The sequence below is a fragment of the Alligator mississippiensis genome, chromosome 11, assembly GCF_030867095.1.
Source record: "Alligator mississippiensis isolate rAllMis1 chromosome 11, rAllMis1, whole genome shotgun sequence".
Classification (NCBI taxonomy): domain Eukaryota; kingdom Metazoa; phylum Chordata; order Crocodylia; family Alligatoridae; genus Alligator; species Alligator mississippiensis.
The window spans coordinates 8,185,660-8,193,728 of record NC_081834.1 but is presented as its reverse complement, the minus strand read 5'-3'; the positions used below and the strand labels follow the sequence as shown (position 1 = coordinate 8,193,728).

The following is an 8,069-nucleotide window of genomic DNA, read 5'->3' as shown; positions in this document are numbered from 1 at the left end:
TGCTGACCGCTCATTTGTTTCAAGCCGTCATGGTTGTGAACTAATACAGATAAGAGTCCTAGCTTTAAAAATACCTGTATTTCTGAAGGAGAACCTTTAAAGGGCCCCTTTTCTGCAGGGCATGGCTCTAGGAAATCCAGCATAAAAAACCCCTAATAGTCATCAGCTAAATAAAAGCATCTAGCAACACTTTGAGAAACCCACATGAAAGACTACCAGAAGGAAGGGTGATAGGGGACACCCTTTTGTAGTGAACCTGGGGCAGGAGTGTGAAATTTTACATGCCGCAGTGAAACATTCCACGTTGCACTACTTCTTTTTTTGAAAGGTGCTGTCAGAGAAATTCAGTTATTTTAGTACATGTAACAAAGCTGTTTATATCTTAAAGTGTTTTATACAATTGGGAACCAAGAGTGTAGCCATAGCATCAAAGATAACTTCATAATAGCCTCTTAGTGGAAATAACCCTCATCTGCAAGAAAGTTCCACTGCTAGCGCTTAAGATAAGAGGTAAAATATCAAGAACAGACATTATTCATAATACACTGGAAATGTAGCTCCCATACAAGACCATTTTTACTTCTAAAAGCAGCAGTCTCAGGTTAAAAATCACAGGGGAGATTTTGGTCCCATTTAAGTCAGTGTGAGTAATTTCCTTACCTGTATTGCTAATAACATCTTAGTTTGTTAAAAACACGTGGGATTTTTCAAACAATCTGCTCTTCAGCGTTGATTCTCAATTTATTTTTGGAACTTAATTTTGGAAATACATTGATGCATTTCTTTTCTGTTTCTAATCAGTTTGACTCGTGCTCCAGAAAAGTGATCGTCGGCACAGTTATGTTCTTTTCTTCCAATTTCCAGAAAGGAAAAAAAAAATCAAAACAAACAAAAAGGACCCTCCTCCCCAGCTCCTATCAATAGTGTATTTCTATATATTCTTATAGCCTTATAAAACAGGGGTGGGCAAAAAATGGCTCATGGGCCAGATCCAGCCCGCCAACTGATTGTATGCAGCCTGCGGGTTGGCAGTCGCAGTCATCGGATCTGGCCCATAGGGAGGCAGCAGTTTTGGGTGCTGCGTTCTGCCAGGCGGGCCTGGAGGTGGCACAGGGCAGCGGGGAGAAGCTGCAGGGCTGCCCCAACATGGGCTTCAGGCAGCCACAGCCAGCAAGGCCCCAGAAGCGGTCAGTGTGCCCACTGCTGGGTCCTCATGGATACGGTGGCCTCTCTCTGTCTCCCCCTTCCCCCTCCTCCACCCCGCACCTACAGCACGTCCCCGCTAGTTACACCAGCTCCCAGCCCATGCGCCACAAGCAGCGCTGGGTGGGCGCTGGCATTGGCATCAGCTGAGGACACATGCAGCAACTTCCCTTGGGGATCGGGATGAAGCTGCTGCCCACACCCACACCAGCACCCCTGCTGCAGCCCCATCCCACATTAGGGAGGCTTGGTGAACTGGTGCGGGTTGGGGGGTGGGGACTGACCTGACCTGCAACAGCTCCCCAAAACTCCCTATGTGGCCACCTCTGTTCTAGAGTAACCCAAATGTTGGACATGGATATTCTGAGATTGCTCCTTGTATGCAAGGGAAATACCCATACTAAGAGGAAGACATATTCTATATTAAGGAATTACATATGTGAAGGGATTGTATATTAAGGAAGGAATGACAAACTATTCGCTGGGATTTCTTTAACAAAAGTTTGTCTTCTTTTTCAACACAAAAACATTTAAAGATTAGAGAATTCAGATGTCAGCATTTTCCAGAAACTGCCTGCTTCTCAAACCACACTGCATCTCTGTCAGGAGACTAATGAAACGGCTACAGAAAAGACTGTTGATTGCAAACTGTGTATCCCATTTTGAGTCCTCCCACATGTTTCTGTCTTGTGGTGGATACAGACTTGTTTATTCCCATGGATACCAAATGGGAGACAATTAACTGCTGAAGTAGATATTTAAGGACACTCCATGGACACTTGCTGTACCAGCCAGGATAGGTGTCCACATTATGTCTTGAGGGGATTATAACCAGAGTATCATAAGGAAATACGGCTGATAGGGACCCAGTGTAGTTAGTTAGTCCCACACCCTGCTCAGGAGCGCTCTGCTTATCTCAATTCCTCTTTCAATGTGGATTATTGCATTCATCTTCATTTCCTGCCCTAAACTGTGTGCAGCATCATTATGGATGACAGCAGCTGTTGTCCCACACTGAAGAGGGTTGAATTTCAAGGGGGCCTGAAGTGATCCCTACATATCCGCTGTTTCACAATGCTGTCGAGAATGCCAACAGAATAATAGCTGGAAAATAATATCTTCAGATGCTCGGATGGACTCCCTTACGGACATGATGGCCAGCAATCCAACCAGCCCAGGTCCAAATAGCCCGGGGAATTTTCCTTTCTTTCTGGTTAAGTAAAAAAAAAAGTTGATGAGTGAACGTCTTATTTTAGGGGAGGTTGCCCACTTGCTAAAGTAACTATTCTTGATGTAACAGAGTTTTTTTTTCTTCCAGATTTCCACAACCACATGGAGAACAGCAGCATGGGAAGGGAGCCACACTGTAAGTACTACTCTTCTGGGTGGTTATTACTAGGGCAGCCATGTCAGGGCTGTAATGTCACACGTGACTAATCCTTCTCTCCTGTCCTTAAGTCTCCTCCACCACCTCCACTAAAATCCACCGACCACGGCAGATATTTACTTTAGAAAACAGGAAGAAGGGCACAAGCGTAAGAAGAAACAGATGAGATGCAAACCACTCGGCCCCCTCCTTTCCAACCACTTGCCCTACAAAACGCACTTCGTTGCAACTGGTGAAGCAGTGTAGTTTCAACGTTTTTTGCATTGTGGTAACATCAGAGCCTTGTGCTAGGAACAGGAGGAAACTCAAATCTGCTTCCTCCACTGTTGCCCTGCTTCAACCCTGCCTCTGTGGCATAAACTCCCAGTGTTATGTAAAGGCCTGCCTGCTCTCCTGAGTCAAACGCACCATCTAGAGGCGGAGGGAGGCTTTGCAAACACCTCCTCCAGGACAGAAAACAAAGCTACATTGCAGGAGCGGTAGAAAAAAATGAAATGGTAGTTGCCCTAACGGGAAGAAAATAACCTTAGCCCTAACACGAGGCTTAGGATACTTGGAATAAATATAGGGCGTTGTTAAAGCAGCCACGGGTGCATCAGGGCACACAAGACTTGGCTTTTTGGCCGTCCTTTTGAAGTGCAAAGCTGGGTTATGCTCGTGCTGCAGTAGCATCCAAATGGCACAACCAAGCGATCCGTTTGATCCCGCGATACATGCAAGGAGACCGCAAGTGTCCTCCGCAGCCTGCAGAGCCGGGTCACCGGGATCCCTGCCCCAAACCCTCCTGCCTCTGCCACAGACTTGCCCTGTGCCCCTGGGCAAGTCACTTCTGCTGGAAGTTTCCCAAGCCGCCTTTACGGCCGCGTGGCTGAACCTGGCGGTGGTGGGGCAGGCCTGGCCTTCGCCGCCGATACCCAGCACTTCCGACACAGAAAGAAAGGCTGGAAAAGAGGGGAGAAGGGGCCTGTGCCAGGGTGATGTAGCTGGGGACGGCCCTGCTTCCAGGGGGGGCTTGCACCAGGGTTGCGCCCTGCCAGCCAGGAGTGCCCGCGACGCTGGGCTTCACCCGAGAGCCAGGGGAGGCGTCTCGCCTGTCCGCGCAGCGCAGCGCAGCGTCCCCGCCGCTCGGGGCGCAGCCACCCCGCGGCTCCGCCCGCCCGGGGAAGGGCCCGGCCCCGCTGCACAAAGGGCTGCGGCCGACCGCGCCCAGGAGGTTTCCGTAGTGTAGTGGTTATCACGTTCGCCTCACACGCGAAAGGTCCCCGGTTCGACCCCGGGCGGAAACACCCGTCTTTTTCTTCCCTCCTCCCCGCTTTGCGGACTGCGGCGGGGCGCGGGGGGCTGCGCTGCACCGCCCCGCCCTGCACAGCCTCCGCCTCCCCCCGCCGCGACCTGCGCGGGAGCGGCCACGCCGCACCCCCCCCCCGCCACCGCTACCGGGCGCGCACGCGCACTTGGGAGGTGTCTCCACACACACTTGGGAGGCGTGTGCACATACACAGGAGGGGTGTGCACACCCACACACACTTGGGAGGTGTGTGCACACACTTGGGAGGTATGTACACAGCCACACACACTTGGGAGGTGTCTCCACACACCCATACACACGTGGGAGGCATCTGCACACACACATGGGAGGTGTGTGCACACACCCATACACACTTGGGAGGTGTGTATACACATATTTGGGAGGTATGTTCACACACACTTGGGAGGTGTGCACACCCCCCACACACTTGGGATGTGTGTGCACACATACTTAGGAGGCATGTGCACACACACACACTTGGGAGGTGTGCACACACCCACTTGGGAGACAGGCATACACCCACACACACTTGGGAGGTGTGTGCACACAGCACACACAGGAGGCATACACACACATCCACTTGGGAGGCAGGCACACATCCACACACACTTGAGAGGTGTGTGCACACACCCACACACACTTGGGAGGCACGCACACTACCTAGCTCAGCTCTCATCTCAGAGCCGGCGGCGGGCAGGCAGGGCTCGTCTGGCGTTGCGGGGGCGCGGCTCCTCCCCAGCTCCGCTGCGGCTCTTCTCCCGGCACAAGGGTGCTCTTCGTGCCCGGCGCTCAGCCCAGACTGCTTGCATACAGTGGGCTTTTATATTAAATGTCGGGGATTTATTAGGACTTGCTCATTGATGGGTCCTTTTAGATGGTATGGTCAGGGGATAACATTTCTGCAGCCCGGGGGGAGCAGGTGACCAGGTCCTGCTGATCCAAGCTCACCTATGAGACCCGCTGGCTGGGGCGGGGGGCGCCTACCTGGATCTCACCGCAGGACTGGGATGTGTGAGAAGCGATTGCCCCTGCACGGAAAGCAAGCAAGAGATCACCCCCAGGCAAAGAAAAGCAATCTCTATCATCTTGTGTTATTTAACCCAGGTGCATTCCCTTTGTGTGGCCATGTGCTGAATGTGTCAGGATCAGAACGTTTCCCGGGTGGGACGGGTTTATCCATTCAGGTCACCGGAGCGCTTCACAGGCAGAAGAAGCCGTGCGGAAACAGGAGTCAGGCTTCCCAGGGGTGAGGCCTTACAGTCGGTGCGAACCTTCCTGTGCGATCGGAAGTGAGCCTCAAAACAAAGCACGCGGCCTGTCGCAGGAGAGGCAGGCGACTTAACTCTTGTGGCCGACGTGGCGGGGACTGTGTGCTGCCTGCGGACCCCCTACCACTGACTTCGGTCCATTTTACAATTGTCTACCATGGACAGGCCCCGAGCAGGCCGAGCCACGGATTTCCACCACACCCGTGAAGCCACAAGCAACTGTCCATCTCACTTGTGCTCAAGCCTTTTCACTTCCTCTCCTATTGGACTCTGCACGTCTCTTCATTTTAAGTGCCAGGAGATAGCGCCCAGCTCTCACTTCACCGCAGAGCCTGCTGATTCTGAAGAAGCTGCTAAAAAGCTTTATCCCACAAAGGAGGAGAAATCATTTAGAAATGATAAAGATAGAGGGAAGCTTTCCTTTGGAGTTTATTGTTGGGCCCCACCACTGCCAGGGGCAGATAAGACTATTTTTTTCAGTGTTTTAAATGATTTCACTGGCGCCACCTGTGAAAACAATCCTGCATGTTTATTTGCAGTTCAGAGATTTGGGTATCTGGCCTGGCTCAGGGGATGCTTAATGGGCAGAGGCCTTTCTCGGTCACCTGTCCTGGAGCCTTTCCCTGCGTCAGTTCAAGCATTGCCTTTGCAAGGGGACTGCCAATATTTTAGGAATATCCCACATCATCTTGCTTCCTCTGGGTTATAGGCAGGGTGATTTATTTCTGAAATACCTAAAAGAGAAGGAGTCATAAAAATGTCTTGCAGCTACAGGCCAAGGAGCATGTTGTAATCTATTTTGCAAATGACAGCACAGACCACAGAAACATCTGAAGGAAAGAAGTGGAAAATATATTTACCGGGTCTGGAAAGTGAATTGGCATTCAGGGAATGGATACTTTTGCAGTACTTGTGCCAGGTCCTGTAGCTACCTACTTTTCTACAGCAAAATCGTAATAATTTATTAACAGCCACTAGTAATGCCATCAATAAGATACCAGGAAACTGCTGGCATTGCAACGTACATAGCAATTAAAATAAAAGCCAGAAAGCTTTCAGCTGCTCCGTACACAACTGCCCTCTGCAGTCAGGTCTCTCTGTATTTTGCAAAGATGTTTAAAGTTTTGTGATTTTTTCCCTACCTCTAATATTTTCCCAGACCACTAAAACCCATCCCTTTGTGACCAAAAGGATATTCCCCAACCAAAAAACAGCAAACGGCTTGCTTTTAGCCAAAAGGCCAGGGAAAAGTAAGCTGCCCTTGCTTAGCAACATATCTTTTTGGTCAGGGTCAAATCCCAGAGGCCCTTATTCTTATCTCATACAATCCATGCAAAACTTTGAGTCTGGACTAAGTCCGAAGCCATGATTTGGCCTTGCTAACGGGAGGATCGGGTGGAGATGCATGTTGCTGGCTCGGCTCTTCGGCAGCGCAGGGCATCTATCTGTCTTGCTCCCAAGTCCCAGTGGTCCCAGTCCCTGGCAGGTGTCAGCTAGTGATAGGAGTCTGTCATTTCCTGTAGGGTTTTGTTTTTTTTTTTTATGGATACTAGGCATAGCTTGCAAGGGCAGAAGTTTGCAAAGCAAGAACAGATTGTAGTGTATGGGTGCAAGTGCACATTCACAGCCTCTCAGGAAAAATAAACTTGAGTTACAGAAAAAGCTAAGAAATGCCTTTTCAAGTGGGGCTTTTAAATAATGAAGAACAGTAGATTGGATGTGTTTATTTTACAGCCGGATCCAGTGCCCTCTGCCGTCCGTGACAGCACTCTCTCGACTTCGTTGGGCACTGGATCTAGCCCATATATGGTGCAGAAACACGATGCAAGGGGAAATCAGCCCGGTAGAAACAAGGACTGCACAGCTGAGGCCTTCTTAGAGGAGGGGACGCCTCCGTGGTCTGTGGTGACTTCAGAGGGACAGGACCACCGGGGATGTGACTGAGGCAGCAGGGTCGCCCTGAGAACCACTCCTCTGGGTGCCCCTGGCCGCTGATTTCTACATCCGGTGAACTCAAAACAGACGCTGCTAGAAAAGAACAGGTATAAGCCCAGACAAACTAGTACACTGATATAAAATAGAGTTTGTTTTGGACTTCTGTGTACACACATACGTAAGAGCGTTTGTACTGGGCTTCTACGTACACACTCATATATAATAGTTTGTTTGGGGCTTATACGTAGACATACACCCCACACCCCCCATATGCATATGCTTATACTTATCTATAATAGTTTGGTTTGGGCTCCTACATACATATACACACACATGTATGCACATAGACACATGCATATGCATATGCACACACATGCATATACACACATATACACATATGCACACACATATACACATACATATATAATAGTTTGTTTGGGGCTCATACGTAGACATGCACCCCCACACCCCCCATATGCATATGCTTATACATATCTATAATAGTTTGGTTTGGGCTCCTAAATACATATACACATGCATGTGCATATACACACGTATGCACATAGACACATGCATACACATATGCACACACACATGCGCATATGCACACACATGTATACACATGCATATGCATACACACATATGCATACATACTAGTTTGTTTGGGGCTTAGACATGCACACCCATATGCATATGCTGATACATGTCTATAATAGTTTGGTTTGGGCTGCTACATACACATACACACACGTATCTGTACGTATGTGTGTGTGCACATGTACAGACATCCATCCATCTATAGGCACACTCAGATACACTCCTACATCCTTGTTCGGGGGGGGTTCGTGTGTCTGCGAGGTTGCGCACTTCCTCACGCCGGTGCACACACAGCGGACACGTGCGTTTGGGGCTGCCCCGCCCCCTCGGGCTGCCCCGCGGCTGTGTGGGCGGGCGGGAGGCGCTGCCG

At 50.0% G+C, this 8,069-nt stretch overlaps 1 non-coding gene across 1 annotated transcript; it reads left to right on the top strand.

Moving 5' to 3' along the window:
- The first annotated feature begins 3,803 nt into the window (after nucleotides 1-3,803).
- TRNAV-CAC (transfer RNA valine (anticodon CAC)) lies at nucleotides 3,804-3,876 on the top strand. Its single transcript has one exon. It is a non-coding gene; the product is annotated as a tRNA-Val (tRNA).
- Nucleotides 3,877-8,069: the final 4,193 nt, after the last annotated feature.